Source organism: Apodemus sylvaticus, chromosome 6, assembly GCF_947179515.1.
Source record: "Apodemus sylvaticus chromosome 6, mApoSyl1.1, whole genome shotgun sequence".
NCBI classification, from domain to species: Eukaryota; Metazoa; Chordata; class Mammalia; order Rodentia; family Muridae; genus Apodemus; species Apodemus sylvaticus.
In genome coordinates this window covers 111,514,205-111,534,372 of record NC_067477.1, presented here as the reverse complement: position 1 = coordinate 111,534,372, position 20,168 = coordinate 111,514,205, and positions in this window count along the sequence as shown.

The following is a 20,168-nucleotide window of genomic DNA, read 5'->3' as shown; positions in this document are numbered from 1 at the left end:
TATTTTCTCATTTTTGTTTGAGTGCGCAGAAATGAGGCAAATCTGTTACGATGGCATAGTTGTACCTCTGTCCCCATCCTGCCATTCATTAATGGAAGGATAAATATGAATCTTGGATTTTTTGCTAATCTGATGGTCTTGGCTCTGTTTTAGGTAAAATTATTTCCAGAGGAGCTGCACATAAAAATGTGTGACATTACTGCCGAATCCACTCATAAAACTTACAAAATTTCTGTCTGGCCCAGGGGACACTAACTACCCATGTGCCTTCCTAAGCCCAGGGGATGACATCAGACAGGCTCTCTCCCTCTTCACATTCTCCTCCCTAGCTCTGGCTGCACCTGGATGAAAGAGAGTCTGCCAGCATTTCTTCAGCAGGCTTCCGGCTGTCAAAACAAGCTAAAGCCTCATGGGGATGCTCACACTTGCCTGCTGAGGAGAAAACACTGTGTTAAGTGTTTTACATATATTATCCTATTATATCCTTACAAAGCCCTTTGAGTAAGGTCCCCATTAAGCAAATGATAAAAGTGAGTCTCATGGAGGGTTAGAGTTTTAATAACCTACATCGTTTAATTGGAAATTTTGGAATTCGAGCCCCTGTTGCTTGGTACCAAAGTAGACACCATTGTACATTGCTTCTCAGAGTGTTCTGTTGGTAGCGTTGCTCCCAAATCCCTTCTTAGTCCCCTTTATACATTCGATACCTGTGTTAGTCCAGGATTCTGAAACAAAAATGCCATGACCGGAGCCATTTAAACAGAGTAAAGATGTCTTAAATTCAGAAGCCTGAGAGCAGCAAAACAACCAGGCTAACATGGATGAGTTCTGGGACATCTCTCTGTTTCATTGAGAGTAATGGTCTCATCTTCTCATGCAGTGCATAGCAGGGGCTTAGATGTCTTATGGCACTTCTTATTTTATAAAATCATTAATGTAGTTCATGGAGACTCCTCCGTCATAATCCAATCAACTTCCAATGTTGCTAAGGCCATGGCATTGACGAAGTAATGTCAGCTCATAGATTTTGCTGGAACATAAACATGTAGTCTGCAGGACTGCCAGATATTATTTGGTGAGTAAAGCAAGATATTCTAGCCAGGCATATATATATATATATATATATATATATATATATATATATATATATATATATATATATATGCCCATTAAACCATGGAGGGAAGGAAGACAAGGTCCAAGAAGACAAGGCTATTCATCTGCTAAGTTCAGTGTTCAGTCTCAACGTCCTGGATGCACACCTTCCTGGATGAAGGGAGTTCTGCACGAACACCTACTACCTACTGAATTAATGTATTTCTCCACTGGCAATGACTTCCAGTGCCAAGAGAAGATTGTACACTATTCTTTTTGTTTTGTCACAGAAAAGGAAGGCTGCACTTTGGAGGAATAAATGAACCTTTTAGAATGCACTGAAGAAAAAAACATCATCCAAGTTTCTACAAACCACAACTAAATAGATATAAAGTCTCCAGCTGCTCTTTCAGAGTGGCTTGCCACTGGTTATAAACTATAGGCATTTCTGTCTCCAATCCACTAAAAGCATCCATTTTTCTTCAGAATACGTTTTGGTCCATTAATCAAACCCCTACCAGCAGTGCTTGGTGCCTGTGTGAGAGGAAGCACAGGATGTCTTGGTCTAAACAACTAAAATGCTAACTCTGCCTAAAGAAATGACTGCTTTTCATAGCCAATGTTCCTTCATTCTTAATTAATGTCTCTTAGTGAGAAAGAAACAATATTACAAGATTCTTTCAGTTGTTTCGCTTGTATGTGGATGTTTTGAACCATAATAATGGAAGACATAGTAAAAATGCAAGAGATTTCAGACAGTTGAGAAAAAGGAAAAAAGCCCAAACAAGTAGAGTAGGAGTGTAAAAGCAAGGAAGGGACAGGTGGGAACTGGAAGGAAGAGGAGTTCAATTCTACTTAAAAAACTAACATTAGACCTTGGCCTTTAGGATTAATCTTATGATGTAGAGGTCTCAGGAGGTAGTTGTTGGTACTGGGCCTGCCATTCAAATATTGCAGTCTGAGATTAGATTCACAGAACCCAATGGAAAAGCTGTACATTGTGGGTTGTGGTATGATTCCACTTACCTGTAGCCAGGCCAAGGAGAAACAATAATGAGAAGTAGGTGGGTCTTGAAGCTCCTTGGTCTTCTAGCCCAGTCAAATTGATGAACTTTTTTTTTTCTGTGAGAAAGAAATAGAGATAGAAAGCAAGAAAGGAAGGAAGGATGAAAGAAAGAAAAAAAGAAAGAAAGAAAGAAAGAAAGAAGAAAGGAAGAAGGAAAGAAAGAAAAGCAAGTTGGCATAGACAGAGAGAGTGGAGAGAGAGAGAGAGAGAGAGAGAGAGAGAGAGAGAGAGAGAGGTTATATAATTGAGGAATAGCTCTTGCCATCTATTTCTGGCTTCTATAAACAATCAAATGCACTTATGCATTAGTGATGTTGAGTACATACATCCACCCCCAGATACACACAAACAAAATATTACAACACACATACACACACACATCAGCATTCACTCACAGAACATACACACACACACACACACACACACACACACACACACACACACACACACATTATGATGCATGTTAAGGAACAAAGTTATAGACTTAGAGGTTTGTTTTTGATTTTGTATTTGCTAGTTTAAATTCTTGGTAAATAGTCTTCTGTACCTTTCAAAGTTCCCTGGCTGGCCTAGAGTACAGGCCTGAGAAGACCTTTTGTATCACGGCCAAGAACAAAAGGGAAAGAGTCAGAGACCAGAGTCTTCAACTCCCCTTAAAGAGTATGTATCCGGTGCTCTTAATTTCCTGCTTAATTACCGTTCCAGCAGTGTCACAGCTTTTAACACTTGGTGTGTACCATCGACAACAAACTATAGCCACCATTATCTAGGCATGGTCTAGCCTTTTTAAGGTAGGGTTTATAGAATGAAGGAAGTACAAGCAAATACCAAATTCTTTACATACTCCTGATTTTACTTAGTCAGCCAAAAATCCCTGTGTACTTATATTGAAAAGAGGCCTAATATACATTGCCCTGGATTATTGCAACTGGAGTAAACCTGTTGATTTTCTCCTAACTATGGCATCCAGCTTTTGCAAAAAAAAAAAAAAAAAAAAAAAAAAAAAAAAAAAAAAAAACAGGTCGTTTGGTTACTACTTTTAAGCAAGCAATTCAATCCCCATTTAAAGGCCTGGTGTACATAAACAGATACACCTTTCCCTTAACACTCACACAGAGAAGTTACTTTTTAATTGCCTTGCTTATGATTTTAACTTCAAAGCCAGTAATAGTTTTCGAATTACTGGCTCATAGCCCATTTGATAGAGTGATATTTAATTAATGAGTTCATAACTCCAGTGGCACATTGTCTTTCTGACAGCTCCTCAGGTTGTTAGTTTCCATATTGCTGACTCTTTGTCTGTTAACCATTCTTAGAGAGGTCAATTTTTGCCTGTATAATCTTTCTGGTCTGGATGGTAAAAATTAATGTCTCTTTCAGAAAGATGACTCTTTCATGACTCTCTTGTATGTGAGGGCTTTAGGAATCAGATGGAATTTCACACTCTTTTGACTTATACAGAGAAATCAAGAAGCATGATTCTTGGTTCTTGAATTAAGAATTCTTTTTATTTTTAAACTTTCTTTATTCTTGAAAAATTTTATATGTGTATAAATTAAAATATTATACCTGCCCTCATTTCCTTCCTCCATTTTTCCATATCCAGCCATAAAGTCCCAACTGAATGTCTATATTTCTTTTCTTTCTTTCCTTTCCTTTTCTTTTCTTTTCTTTCTTTCTTTCTTTCTTTCTTTCTTTCTTTCTTTCTTTCTTTCTTTCTTTCTTCTTCTTTTTTCTTTCTTTTCTTCCTCTCCTCCTCTCCCCTCCCCTTCCCTCCCCTCCCTTCCCCTTTCCACCTCTTCTCTTCTCTTCTCTTCTCTTCTCTTCTCTTCTCTTCCCTTCCCTTCCCTTCCCTTCCCTTCCCTTCCCTTCCCTTCCCTTCCCTTCCCTTCCCTTCCCTTTTTCCCTTCTTCCCTTCCCTTCCCTTCCCTTCCCTTCCCTTCCCTTCTTCCCTTCCCTTCCCTTCCCTTCCCTTCCCTTCCCTTCTTTTCTTTTCTTTACAACCTGCTAAGGCCAGTTTATATTGTCCATTTGAGCATGGGTAATACAGTCCCTCACCAAAGCATGGAAACTGCATCAGTGGCCACATCCTCAAAAATAGTGTTTATACCTCTCAAGAAACTATATAGGTGTAAAAATTGACCCCCAGTAAGGGGGTGCGGGATAGAGGTCATCTGCCCCATCTATACTACATTTTGAGTGATTCAATCATGTTCAAGTCTAATGTAGATAACATTAAGCCTTGTGAGTTCATGAAGTGTGGTGTTCATGGCAAGTTCAAAAATCAAATTTTTGAAGCACTGCTCCCAATCCTCTGGCTCTTACACCTTTTCTATCTTCTCTTTCAGAATATTATTTGTGAGCATTTTCCCCTTTATTTTTAAATGTTAGAGGAGAAGTGTTAGGAAAAGGAGGAAGAATTGTTCAAGTCCTTTCAAAAGAAGTCTTGCTGATTTTTGTTAGTTAATAGCCATCTACCTTCCATTTCTGTGACTGAGGATCTATAACAAGACAGCTTTCCTTCCTATCTCACGGAACACATATACTCTAAGAGTTGGTAACAGTGGCCACATTCCTTTACAAGAGGTCTTATTTGTCAATAGTCTATTCTTATTAGAAAAAAAAAGTAGGTAACCACCCACAGGACCCATTTGGAGATTCATGATTCTGCTTTACTAGGCATATTTGGGTCACTCACCACTGTGGTCCTTTTAAGGAAAGAAATTTAACACTGGGCCCTTCTTTTCAAATGGCTGTAAATGCCCTGTTGTAATTTCTAGCACTGAATGGAGCATTTGAAATCAACTTTGTGGAATTTAAAGTTCTGCCCTTTCATGAGTCACTTCCAGAAGCAGTGATTCAGGGAGCTTTCACATGCAGCTGTTAAGTGCTCCCATGTCACCCACAGGAGGTTTGTTGGCTGCCTCCAGGAAGCCAGGGCTGCAAAAAGTTATGACTGAGGCCAAGGACTGTGAAAAGTTAAAAGGCTGTCCCTCAGTCAGTATCAGCTGATTCACTTTCCTAAAGTCTAGTAATTAATTCAAATTTTAGACTGGCCTTACAATGGTGACCCTCCTGCATCACTGTCATGGGTGCCTGGATTGTGGGTAGGTGCCTGCCATTATTTTCAGCTTGATGTTTGTTTTACTTAGCTTCCTTTCACGATCAAGTTTTACTAATGTTAAGAAAGGAGAATTTGAAAAAAATGAAAAAAAAACCCATAAATATCTCAAATGCAGTGCATACCCGAGCAAGGGCTGACTCTTTCTAGAATGTTAAAGATTCCTATAAACTTAGAATTAATGGTGATTGAAACAAGTGAGAGTTATTAACAATATTTGTATTAAGACAAAGATAATTATAATAAAGTTATATACTGTAAAAACCAATTGTATTAATGATTTTTACTTTAATAATTGTTTTCAGCGTGTGTTAGAAACTGATTTTCTATAGGTAAACTAATAATGATCATAATGATAATAATAGCTACTGTCAATGAGGTGTATACTATACATCAGGAATCAGCTAAATTTTTGTATACCCTAAGTTAACTGATAAAAATCACTTTAGTTATGTGAAGGGTGCATATGGCAAGAAGATCACTAGAGAGGTTCATTCAAATTCAAGATTTGTGGATTCCCACTATGAAGATGACACTTCTGCCAGGTGTCCTAAGAATTTAGGGACACATTTCCTGTGACAGACAATGAATAATGAATACTCCCGTGACCTTCTGTGTAGAAGTTCGTTTCCAGAAGCAGAAAAAGGAGGCTCAGAAAACATATAACCTCTGTCAGCAATCCTTGCCTGAAATGGACCATGGATACTACAATACTAGTTATTTTTGCCTTGGCCAGTGTCTGTCAGATTGGAGTCCATCACCAGTGTCATAAACTATCAAGGGCAGCACTGAGTACTGGCATATATATGGAATTGAAAAGTTTATATTAGTAAGTACAAGAAAATAGAGTTCTGATTTATTGTTTTGTACCTTTTTTGAAGACACTATATCTTAAATCCAACAAGTAATAATGATGGTTATTTTTTATTGAGAATTTAGAATGAGCTCAGTACCAGACAAGAACTTATATACTGTAACACTTGAGTATATTAGTAATGCCACTCACATTTGTTTGTGAAAACATTAAAGATCATGGAGGCTATTTGACTTTCCCATTGCTGTACAATCAGTGTGGACTTTAGCTACATAACTAGTTAGAGTTTGTTAGCTGTAAACTATTAATTTTTGAAATATTTAATTTGATCTATGCCACATTATGTGTCATTCTTAATTGAATAGAATTGTTCAGGTCTGTATGAGTGCTTGCACATGTGTGTGCGTATGTGTGTGCGTGCGTGTGTGTGTGTGTGTGTGTGTGTGTGTGTGTGTGTATCTAATATACCCGGACCTGTATGTTCCTTTGCATTGGGAGCTCACAGATGTAAGGAAGCCCTTGTCACAACATCATTCAGTGCTATGTCTTTAATTAGCACATGCTTTGATGATGTTCATAACATGCGGTGATTTCTTGTTTCTGTTCCACTTCTTGCCAACATTCAACAGTATCTTTTCTTTTTCTACTTCAGGAAGCCTGCTGTTTTGGAAGGGGAAATCCATGCATCTGACTTCAGTTTCTTCCTTTGCTTTTGTTTTGTCTTCTTGCACTTGAGCACAGCCAGCTGCTCCAGAATTTTGAAGATTCTGAAGCCCTTCTGCCTATTGAGTTAAAATCTTTCCCCCTACATTTATGCTATGAGTCAACATCTTTTCCCAGTTGAAGGGCTTATAAAAAGCTAATGGTAAGAAGAAGCATTCACATAATGTTAGAGCCACTACTGACTTAATATTCCACTCAGCCTTTTCACACCCTGGATGTGGATGGGCGAAAACATTTAAAGCCATCAAATGCATTAAAGTCATCATATATGTTAATACAGCATTTTAACTATTGAATCAAAGCAAGGTTATTTCTTAAGCCCCCTAGAGGTAATTTTCTAAAAGTAGCCCTTTTTTCCTCCTCCAAAGATAGATGGTAAGCATCTAAGCTACTGCTGTTTCACAGAAATAGGTCAAGATGGTCTGATGCGGTCACACATTTATTTAAATACAGTTCTAGTGACATCCAAATGAGATCCTAGGCAAGATCGCTGGCCAGTTCATTACTTACTACTGTCTTTTGGAATGCATCACCTTTTTTTTTTTTTTTTGGTTGTTGTTGTTTTCTGTTTGGTTTATGGGATGGTAGCTTGCAGTTGGCAAAGCAAAAGAGAGGAACACCCAAAGTTAAACGTGTGAATAAAATACAAGAAAAACATAGTAATGACTAATAAGATGTAAATGCCAAGAAATTTTCTTGTCTTTTAAATTAGACATCTGTGCCCTATTTTTACATGCTCATCACCATAAGCGCGTTAACATGTTTTTCCCAATCTGTCAGCACAGACATATTCTGGAGGCCTTGAAGCTTTAACACCTTCGCTGCTACAGAAATGCCCTGGCAGCCACTCTTAGGGAACATCTGCTGAATGTGAGAGATGTGTGAGGCAGGCACAGCCCAGCGTGAGTGCTTTGTCAGAGCCCCTGGCATGGTGCTGCTTCTCTGATGTAAGGAAGGGGTATGTTTCTGGGTCAGGTCTGCAAGAAGATCAGCTTTGGGAAACACCACGTCTCCCCAATAGTCCTACTTGTCGTGTGGATTTTCCAGTTCAGAACTCGGCCTGCCTGCTGTCTGCACAAGAGGAAGAGAGCAGATGAAGTGCTGTCTCAAAACCAAGCTGCCTCAAACCCACACATGTTTGCACAGCTTGCAAAGTGACAAGAGCGTGGGCTGGTCCTATCTACAGAGAAACAGTTGGGCTGAGGGGCTTCACATGTGACCATGGGAGATGCTGACATTCAGGTCCCAGGAAGCTTTCCATGAAATATCAGAAGTAAGAGGCTGCTTTGCTCATGAAAGGAAACCGCATTCAATATGTCTTGTGCTTCTTATGCTGCTATGCATAGCACTTACATTGCAGGTTCACCTGCTCTAACCTTAGAGTCTACTCCTCTTTCCTTTCTGGAAAGGATTTGCCTTTTAATAGTGAGAGATGGCTTAGAAGCCGAATCCCTTGGGGTGGGCAAAGAAATGATGACCAGACATAGAAATAGAACATCTAATAAATTGTTTCGGAAAGCAGGATATGCGCAGACTGGCCTACAGGCTGTGTGAGAGAGACATGATAGAGAGGGGAGGCAGAATCTGCAGGCTGAGCTAAGCTAAGGGTGCGGAGGTCCTACATTCCTGGCTACACTGTGCAGAGTTGAACCCAAATACATGTATTATATTAAATGTGTCTGCTCATTATTTTACATTTGACATTATGTCTATTAATTGCTTTATCTCCCAAACATTTCTTTCTTTCTCTTTCTTTCTTTCTTTCTTTCTTTCTTTCTTTCTTTCTTTCTTTCTTTCTTTCTTTCTTTCTTTCTTTCTTTCTTTCTTTCTTTCTTTCTTTCTTTCCTTTCTTTCTTTGTTTTTGAGACAGGGTTTCTCTGTATATCCCTGGTTGTTCTGGAACTCATTCTGTAGACCAGGCTGGTCTCGATCTCAGAAATCTACCAGCCTTTGTCTCCCAAGTTCTAGGATTAAAGTTATGTGCCACCACTGCCCAGCTTCTCCCAAACATTTCTGAACATTATTTTCACTTATAGATAAAGGAAGTGAGGTTCCAAATGAACCAGCTGTAGAGAGATACCGAGGCTATATTTGAATCTAAATGGAATACGGACTTAAACAGACCTGAGTTTCACATCAGAGTCTCATAGTCCTGAGCATGTGACTTGAGTTCTTTGTACCTAGTTTCCGCACATAGGCTATGCAAGGTAATGGAAAACATATATTCATTCCACATCCCCTTGAAAATAAAAAGGTTTAAGAACTTAACCAAGTTTATAAAACTGACAAGAGACCAGTCCAGGAATACATAGTACAATTCTCAACCCACAGTTTCTACAGAGTAATTACTCCCTGAGATGAAAAGAAAATGACAAAAGAGAAATTTCCCCAGGTCTCCCAGGTACATGTCCTTTATTTACTTTTATGCTAACATCTTCACAAAACAGGAATGGACCAACAGGAACAAGGAGGTTTTTAAAACTAAATCCTAAACAAGGTCATCAAGATAGATCCAGAAAATGGGAGATTCCCAATGATTCCTGGAAATAAAAAGCATAATGTATGGGACTGTGGTCTATAACTCCACATTTAATCAATTGTTTTCCTGGTCAATTTTGTTTGTCAATTCGTCATAAGATAGAATTATCTGGGAAGAGGAATCTGAATTGAGAAAATGTTTCCATCAGTTTGCTTGAATATAAGTCCATATCAATTTTCTTGATCAATGGTTGATTTAGCCCAGTCAAGGGTGTGTCAGAGAACAGGCTGAAAAGTCATAGGAGCAAGACAGCAAGCAGAACTCTTCTGTGCTCTCTGCTTCAGTTCATACCTTCAGATTATTACTTTTATTTATTGGTTTGATTTATCTAGATAATATCTGTTATTATAAGGTGAAACAAATCTTTATTCCCCAGGTTGTTTTTGGTCATCATGTTTCATCACAGCAATAGAAATCATAATCAAGACATTTTTGGTATTCGGTAATGGTCTATGTTTGTTACAAAGAGAATTTTCCATGATGATGGGTAAAAACTACCCTTCTCTGTAGGTGTAAGGACAAAATTAGTGTAGAAGTAGGTATTAGGCTGGTTTAACTAAGTGGTGGTTGAATTTTTTCCTCCAAGTACTACAAATTCACTAGCATTTATTATTCCACTTGATTTCGAGTACCCGGCATGGTTTACCTCTTATTAAGGGAGTCTGAAGTCCATATAAGAAATGTTGGGTACCACCAATGTACATGTGGGGCTGTTGTATACTTAGGATTATTGTGTCTTGCTGGTCATTGTTATGTAGGCATCATAGCTAGATAGGACCATTGATTGTTTTTCTCCTTTGGAAGACTATATGCTGCCTTTTGTTACAGTGAAAGCTAGTACTTGAGGAAACTTTCAAGTCAGATTTAGGTTAGGTCTTCTGGAATATGTGTTGTAAGCAAATGATATCTTTTGTAATAGGGACTATCTTCCATCTCTGGAGACCAACCAAGGATATTAGGAATAGCCTTTTAGGCTTCAGGAGTCTTTTGGACAGTTGACCAAATATTTGAATGAGGGTTTGTTATGACAGGTGTTAAGAATTTTTGTTAGTTGGTCTGTGCATAGATCTTGGCATAAATGCTGTCAACCCAGATGGAAATTTTTCATTTAAATTCAAAGTATTTATTTATACATCTGCTAGTATATATTATAGGTATTTAGGTAGATGTAGCTGTCCAGAAGCTTTGGTCAAACTGGGTACACCTGGAAGGAGAGCTGGGGCTGGAAGAGAACAGATGGGCAAGAGAAATAATGAAGCCAAGGTAAGTTCTGATCAAGGCCCAATGTTTAATGTTTAACACTGAATTTGAAGGGCGGAAGCCCATCCCCCATCTTACCATGATCTCATCAGTAAAACAAGCTCAGTTGTTCCACAGGTAGTGGCTTTTCTTGCAGGCAGTTGAGGATGTGGCAGAGCAATAGACTTCACCTAGGTTGGAAGGCTCCACGGCTAGGCAACTGTGGCAAATAAGGTCTGAACTAGTCTGCTCAAGGCTGGGGGAAGGGTACGATTGCCTTTATTTTATTTTATTTTATTTTATTTTATTTTATTTTATTTTATTCTATTCAAAGATAAACTAGACAGGAAGCACAAAATTTACTTATGCTCCATGATCCTATCTTGAAATTACGGTGACTGGCAGCCATGCCTGGCTTAGGTCTGAGTCTATACTCTTTTTGACCTGTCCTCAAGGACACATACAGCTTTCTTATGTTTGCACAAACACAGCCTTTTAGTGCTTATTATGAATAAACACAGCCTTTTGGCACATGCCCAAAGGTCTTAGGTTGATAAGAGTGATAGAACATCAGTAGTCCGTATTTGATTACCAGCCCTCATAGCACACCTTTTTCCCATTCAGACCAAAGCCATGAAGGGCCCAAGAATATTTAGTTAGTGCATTTCTTCACAGTGATGAATAACTGAGCTTTGCTGAGGGCGATTCTGTGTGGAAGCAGCCAACCTGCTTAGATAATAGCATGATTCCTTATGAAATTTCACACACCCTTGTCTTTATCCTCCTTTTGTTTTTTTATTTATTCTCTTCTCTTTAATTAGAGGCTCCCTTTCCTCATTTACTAGTCTACAGTTATATACCACCATACCTATCTTGACTGAACCCATCACCCCATCCCTACAATAGTTTATTTTAATTCCCTGGTAGGGTGGAAAGATCTTGAAATAAATATTAAGAGTCTAGTCATCTAGGCCAGGATGCTTATGGGAAGGGTTTTTTAGATAGAAGAGGTTGTTAGCTTGGGAGTAGGGAGGCAAATGCCTTCACAGAGGCCTGTTTATAGAGCTGTGGTTAATCAACTCTCTTAGACCTGTTTGACCAAGAGAAACCTTTGAAAATCTTGTTTAAAGTAAACAGTACAGTATATTATTTTATAAAAATTTCAATAAGCGATAATAAGTGTAAACAAAAATAAGCAGAAAACCAAAAAATAGTGTTCCATTAGGACTTACTTAGGGTCCATTAAAACAGTATATGTAGGGGTTGGATTCAAGCAATGGAAACATTAAATTCCTTTAGTTAATTCTAAGATATACCCGTGTATCTTACCTTTTTCATTGATGTAATAAAAAAAATGTCTTGTAAGACTTCATGAAGGAAAAGGGTTTATTAGGAAAGAAGAATTTATTTTGCCTTTCAGATTGAGAATCAAGAAAGAGGGAATAGCCACAAGATTCTGTGGCTGAGATTGTACATCTTGTATCTGGGTAGAACAGGGAGCAGAAATTGAAAGGCAGGGTGTACCGAGATCTAACCTCAAGTCCTGCTCCTAATAACCCACTCCCTCCAGTGAGACTCCACTTCTTAAAGGTTCTGCTGTATTCTGAAACGGAACCCCCATGTGAATGTTCAAACACATGAACCTATAGGAAACATTTTATATTTAAACCATATTGTGGTTGGAGCAGAGGACAATGGAGCACATCAGACTTTGCTTCTTAAAGTACAGTTGTATGGGCTACCTACCACAGTCAGTGATTTTTGAACTTACTGTTAAATATAAGGTCTTCCAAATGCATTTCCTCTATTAGCATAGGAATGTCTAATAAACACTGCCATGAGTTTGGGGGAAAATAAATACATCTTTGCTAACAAGGACTAACCAATATCATTTATTCCTAATAATAGTGAATAAAATCCCAGAAAATCATAGAATCTACTGGTTTGTAATAACACACATTCTCTCCATTCTCTCTCTCCCTCCCTCCACCCCCTCTCTCTTTCTCTTTGTGTGTGTGTGTGTGTGTCTCCCTATCTCCCTCTTACACACACACACACACACACACACACACACAAACATACACAGACTTACACACATGCACATACATATGCAAAATCAACTCTGCAACAGTTTTCATGGGAATTTAAAGACTGTAGTGCTACAAGATTGGGAGTCTAGTTAAAGGTCTGTTAAGATAATTCAGGTACTTATAAATCTTAATCAAGAGATGTTGCTGGATCATAAACAGGTGGACTTCCAGTATGTGTCCACAATATATTGTATTTCTTAACAACGAGAAATATGTACCCAAGGAATAGAGAATATATGGAATTTATGACACTATTTAATCTGGGTAGAATTTCCTCTCACACACTTGTCATGAAAGGAAAGCTCTCTTGAGCACATATCGGAGAAAGAATCCCGTATTATCTAATGGAACTACTCTTTTTGGCCATTTTTTTTCTAGTGAACTCTGTTTTTAGTGATCTTACATATTAGCTTATAGAAAATGATCTTTGAATAATACATTTTTTTAAAAAAATGTAACTTATAAGATATTACTATGAAGGATGATTAGTTAGATTAAAACTACATGTAGTGATGAGAAGGGATCATCAGATATGATTTTAGTAGAGGCTAATATGTCAAATGAATTAGCTATGCTCTTCCTTTATGAATAACTTTAAAGCAGACCATTTGGAACTTTTTCTTTAATTATTTTAAGACGGATTGCATTTCCTCTGCTAAATGTGAGAACACCTACAATAGGGAATTCTACTCTTTACAAACACAAAGAAGAAAGCAGCACACACTGTCAGATCCTATTATACAGAAGGACAGATTCTTTGAACAGGTGATAAATATATGTGGATGACTGTCTTTTTAATTAGTTCCCTGAAGCTTTATGAAATTCCAATACAAAAGCTTCTAGACCTATGAGGTATGGTAGAAGCCTTCTAGTTGCTGAATGTTGAACCAAGTAGGCGAATCTCTTCACTGCTCTCTGTCTACTGCACCGACACAGTGAAAACCTTATACCAGGCACAGAAAGGACATCTGTAAACACTGTGGAATAACTATAATGTGTGAAAGACGTGCAAAAAATGTGTCCTGTATCTCATGGATACTCCATGAATACTTGTATCTCTATTATTTTCTTTTTACTGATTATACCTTGGATGTTCTTATTGTTGTATATGTAAGTAAACCAATCATTTCATTCTGTAGTTAACATCTATAGCTTCCTAAAATATTGTTTTAACTCTAGAACTTTGAATTAAGGGTTTTCTGTCTTTTATGTCTCAAACACACATCCATAAAATATAATGATAAATTATATAAATTATAAATTAATAAACTTGTGTATACTCTTGTTTACCAGGGTTTTTAATCCAATATATGACATTGATTATAAATGAACAAATCATAGTTATTATAGAATATTGAGGTTTTGTTTTTTACTGTTTATTATACTGCTAAGTGTGGGCCCCTAAGTCCTGGAATCTGTGCGTAGCTCCTGTGACTCTTGGCCCAAGTTAATTCTTATTGGTGAATAAATATGCAGATAGCTAAGAAGTGGGCTTAAGTGACATAGGTGGGGTTTAGGTTTTGCAGGCTTAGGGAGAAAGGAGGACCACAAGGAAGAAGAATGTGCAAGAGAGAAGAAAGCAGAAGCAGGCTTGGCTTAAGGGTCAAGAGAGGGCAGCCCTGAACGCTGCCCACTTGGAGTTAAGAACAGTCCAGAAGGAACTTAGTAAATAGTAAGTAATAACTCAGGATTATCAATAGGAAAGTAGACTCTAACAGCATGGAGGGTAGGTATCTGACCACCAATTATGCTTTTTAGGGCTTATTGTAAATATAATGGCTGTGAGTATGTTTTTCATCTGGAAACTCAATAACCAAGGTAGAGAAGAAACCCCAGGCTAAGATAAAAATATTTATTACAACAATAGAGAAGAGAGTTATGTCATATTTTTTAACATAGATTATCCAACTCAGACTAAACATGTATATAACATCAAATAAATTATTTTTGTAGTAAAAACATGTAAACTTTGCCTTTTCTGAGACTTTCAAATACAATTATCTTTCCTATAGTTAGAAAATGTTATATATCTCAAATACAACTTATTTTATATGAATGAAACTTTGTAATTATTCCAATGTCATTACTGTCTAGCCTCCATTCCATGCCTCTAGCCACCACCATTTTCTCTTCTTCTTGGAGTCCAGCTGTCTTTAGATGCCTCATATTAATGAAAATGTATGGTGTCATTCTTTCTGCACCAGATTTGTTTCACTTAACTTAATATACCATTTCTATTGTATAATAAATTAATATTTTTAAAGGCTGAATTGTGTTCTCTTTGGAATCTCTAGTACATTTTCAGTATCTATTTCTCTGTTGGATACATGCATGACTTCTATAGCATGAACATTCATCATACTTTTCCTTTCACTCTTTCCTTCCTTACTCCTTCCTCCTCCTCATTCTATCCCTCCCTACTACCACCTCGCTTGTTCTAAAAGGAAGGTACTTTTGCATCTATGAGTTTTTAGTCTGCATATATGTCTTTTCCTGCATAATCCAGAACATGACACTAAAATGTCTTGTGAACCACTATGTGGATGCTGCTTGATATGGTTCTATAGAAATCAGCCTATCGTCTTAACTGCTGAGCCATCTTCCCAGCCCCCTTTCTTTTAAGACAGGATTTCACACAGTCAAATCTGACATTGGATATTCTGTACCTTGAAGCTCTAACCTCTGACCACCACGCCTCTACTTCATAAGGTTGGGAGTACAGTATGTACAATCATACCTGTTTATGAGGCAATAATAATCAAATCATTGACATCATGCATATTAGGCAACTCCTCCTCTAACTGTTCATCATTTCCAGGACATTTATTTGACATACTAATTTCCCATCTTTTGGGTAGATACCTACAAGTGGATTACTGGGCCATATTTTCATCCTATTCTTACTGTTAAATTTTTAATTGACTTTCATGTATTTTTCCCTCAATAAGGTTGCACTAATTTTCATTTACTCCAACAACTCTGCATGCATTGATTAGGATCAGTTATATTTATTTGCTTTTGGCCAGAGGCTTAGTGTTGGAACATAGGTATGACAACTCCGGAAAGCAGATATATTTGTCCTTTGAATCTTCCTGAGCTCTATTCTCAGGTTCATTGTATTTTCCAGAGCTCAGTTCCCTTACATCCTTTGAATTTTGTATCCATATGATCAGAGCAGCCTCTCATTGCTGTAACACAGCTATTCTATGAAAGTAATACACGAAAAATTATCTATGAAATCTAAAGAAATGCATGTTTTTCTAGTTTAAAAGGCTAGAAGATAGTTTTTACCTTGCACTATGAAATTATTCACATTCCCCCTAGTTCTTTTCAATGTTGCACATGATGCCACTTTTCAACTTCTTGGAAGCATCTTGCCGACCTGTGCTAATTCCATTTCTCCTTACTCAAGCAGAGTATCGGCATGTTTTCAGCATTCTATCTATATGAGATTCTCAACTTCTGCTATTATTCATGCAGAACTGGATATCCTTGGCATCTTTCTCAAGTTCTATCCCAGATGAGTCTTCTTAAGGAGATTATCAGCCTTAAAATTAACATTTTATTTTATAGCCTACAAATTCTGTCCAGTGATAAACCTCAGTATACGCTAACAGTTCATCTGTTTAGTTCCAGTCACTCATTAATGAATTAAAATTCCTGTGTGTAGGGGGGGGGGCAGGGAGGTTTACAACTACTGGACTTCTAGAAGGGAACAGAGGAGGGAAATTGTGTGACTTTGAGTTATGCAAAGAATTCTTAACATTTAGCACCAAAGAATGGATTCCCTAAAGAAAAGAGGGGGAATTGGCTTTTATCAGGTTAAAACACTTTGCTCTCTGAAAGAAACCACTGAGAAATTTCAAGGTAAAGTACAAATTTGAAGAAATTATTTTAAAAAAATATATCTTACAAAGGTTTGCACTCAAGGAATCAAAATATTTCAGGACTCAGTGCCAGAAAACAAAATATCCAATCAAATGTTTGAACAGAACTTGCACTGAAGATGCATACACTACACATAACCCTATGTTATGAAATTGATCAGCACTGACCTTCAGAAAGACTACAAATTAAAACTATAATGGGTGTTGCTGCATATGCACAGATACAATTAATGTAAAGGAATGGCCCAGCTAAACTATTTGGGAAGACCAAGTCTCTCAAACACAGCAAATCAATTCTCATTCAGCATCATGGGATACAAGCTCATGAAGTCTCTTCAGATTTGACAAAGGAGATGAAGTGTGTGTTCATAAAAAGCCCACAAGTGAATGCTTGCTTTTATCTTCATTTCTAGTGTTCTTGCTATTGAGTCCTTCAGGTGGTGAATGGAGAAAGTATTCCAGGCTGCAACTGTACAAATGGAAGCTGAAACAGTGAGTGGGGAGAGCAAGTGACAGAGGAATCAGTGGAGACAACTGAAGATGTAATAAACATTGATGGCACCTTTACAACAGTCTCAAAAACAAAACAATACGAAAATAACAAAAACCTCAGTGGTGCAGGATGCAAGCATCTGAAAAAGAGATTTTTTTAATTTAAAAGAATAAATTATTCCTTACTTCCCCCACTTTGCATGTCTACTCAAAGCATTTACTAAAGAAAATTCTCATGAAAGTAGATGAAAGCTCTAAAATACAGGAAGACTTACCCTGAAGAAAAAAACATCCAAACCAATCAACAAACCAAACTAACAAAACCACAGGAGAGAAAATGTGATGAATGTAGATGCATTTCAGAAAAGAACTTTCTTGTAAAAAGAGGCCATTGTCTTATCATATAAGAAAAGGGACAGAGAAACTGAGAAATGAGTGATTTTTATTAAATATAAAAAAATAAATATATTTTAGGTTTGTGATGGGAGTCAAGAGAGTGATTTATATTTTAAACCTATAAATTGTCAGGATGAAATTCTTTGGTATAGAAAGCTTAAAAAATATGTAACTTAACTAATATAGATGAAAATTGAATGAAAAAGAATGTCAACAAAGAGGAAGAAAAGGAGATTAAAACATACAAGTGGAATTATTAAGATACATGTAGAAATAATGTGAAACACAAAACTAAACATATTTAAAATTATAATGCAAAGTGAAAGATGCCATATCTGTAATGAGAAATATGTCTAAGTTATATTAATGTAAAATAATTACCATATATAAAAGTTTTATAGCCTACTTAAAAATATTGATAAATAATATGCAAAAATAATAAATTTTATGATGTAATAGTTATCTAAAATTATATAGTCATATTAGGTTAAATATATTCTTTTTATCATATTAATTTCAAAGCAAAATAAGTAAATATATAAAGAAGATTGAACATCAAATTGTCTATAATATTCCAATAAGAAAATTAAGTATATTGAAGCTAATTTAGTACAGGCATTATGTCTTACTTACTATTCTATTGCTATGAAGAGACACTATGACAAAGAAAATGAAACCATTTAATTTGGGGCTCATGGTCACAGAGAGTGGTCGAGTCCATGAGCATCATGGGGTGGCGGTGTATAAAGGTCAGGAGATACACTTGCAGACTGGAGCAGTAACCAAGCGCTTTACACCATTATTATTATGCAGCAGGCAAAGAGACCAAGACTGGATATGGTGTGGTCTTTTGAAACATTAAAACCACCCCCATAACATACCTCCACCAATAAGACCATGCTTCCTAACCTTTCTAAAACACTTCTATCAATTGGTAAACAAATGTTTAAATATATGAACCTATGGAAGCAATTTTCACACAAAATATCATTCATTATATAATGACTCTACTAAATATAAGTTAGGTTATTAATAAAAATATTACTAGAAACTTTCCTATTTTAAAACACTAAAAGTTTCATTTTTAAGTAGTATATAATTAAAGACATCATAACAGCAATTAGACTGAACTTAAATCTAAAATAATTCATTCCATACATATTATAATTATAGAAGGCATTGCAGAGATATTTCAGTATAAGTTGGTATATTTAAGTATTTAAGAACAAAGAAAAGAAATCTGAAAGTGAATCACTTAAACATTCTATTTAAAAGTATTGTATACCTTCAAAATTAAAAGATAATTAAAAGTAAATCTAAAGGAGGGTGGGGTGAAATACAAAACAAATGTATTGGTTGGTAGCCACTTAATTGTGTTGTAATGAAGAAAATTTTCAAACACCCTTAATGCTCTTTCTTTCCTCCCCCCCCCCTCTCTCTCTGTATTACACTCTTCCAGTTCACAAGTTAAGTCTGGCTCACCATTTACCCATTCCTCCTTTCATAGTTTCTAAGTCCTACAATTCCCCATCTCTAGAGCATCTTTTCCCTCCCTCCTACTATCATCCCTTTCTACATTCCTGGGCTTTGTTATTACTCCTAGTTATATCCCTAAAGATTGAGAGGTTACTGAAAAGATCCACAACTAGTAAAAGTGCATAAAAAATGACAGTGGGCATCACATTCCCCACTTACACACCTATAAGCAACACCTACACATCTGCCTCAGGGATATCACAGAAGCCAGGACTGAATGATTTAGGGAGATAGAAATCAAGATGTCATCTTAGAGATAATGTCTTCTAGACATGATAGAGGTCATGAATCCATGAAATTTCAACATTCTGATTGTCTGTGATAAACCTGTATTATAACCAAACTAGTCAAAACAAATGTGGATGGGAACATTTCCAAGGGCTCCACCCCAAGACAGAGTTAAAAGAAATCAGAGAGAAGATGAAGCCTGCTGAGAAGAGAGCCAGTTTTCTTTTAAGTTCAGCCCTCATACATGTTATCTAGCCTCAAGTGATCAACCCTACTCACAAGTACACAATTACATTAACAGCGTTGCATTTTGTGTATGCACATACACACACACATACACACACACACACATACATGCACATAGACACATATGCATTCACATTTCTATGTGGCCACAGGAGGGGTAGTTGGGGAGAGACAAGTGTTGAAGTGATTCAAATGCAGTTCTTACATGTGATTCTTTCAAAAATAGTTTAAAATTCTAGGTGATGTTAAAGACTTGGTGTCTTTCATCTCTTATTGCACTTGAGTCTCTGTTTATAATGTTGATGCTAGTTTCAATAGCTAAAGCTTCAGGTTTCTAATTTGTAGACTTTAAGATTAATGTTGGTCCTTTGGCAGTGTTGGGACAAAAGTATCTAGGCTGATGAGTCTTAATAGCGTATGTACTTCCAGAGTGCTCAAAACTAATTGGCAGGTTGGGGAGGTCAAATTATTTCAATGACAGCACTCAACTATTGAGTGAATTCTCCTTCCTCATCTCTCACCAACATGTGATGCTATTCCCTTAGGAGTATATAATGTAGAAGATGACAATGAGTAAAACTCTGAAACAGAAAAAAGGAATGGAAGTTCTTAGGTGTCCTCAATTAAAACTCAAGTGTAAGACTTCAAAATTCAATATGAATAATGAGAAAGAAGGCATAATTACAGTGAGTTGAG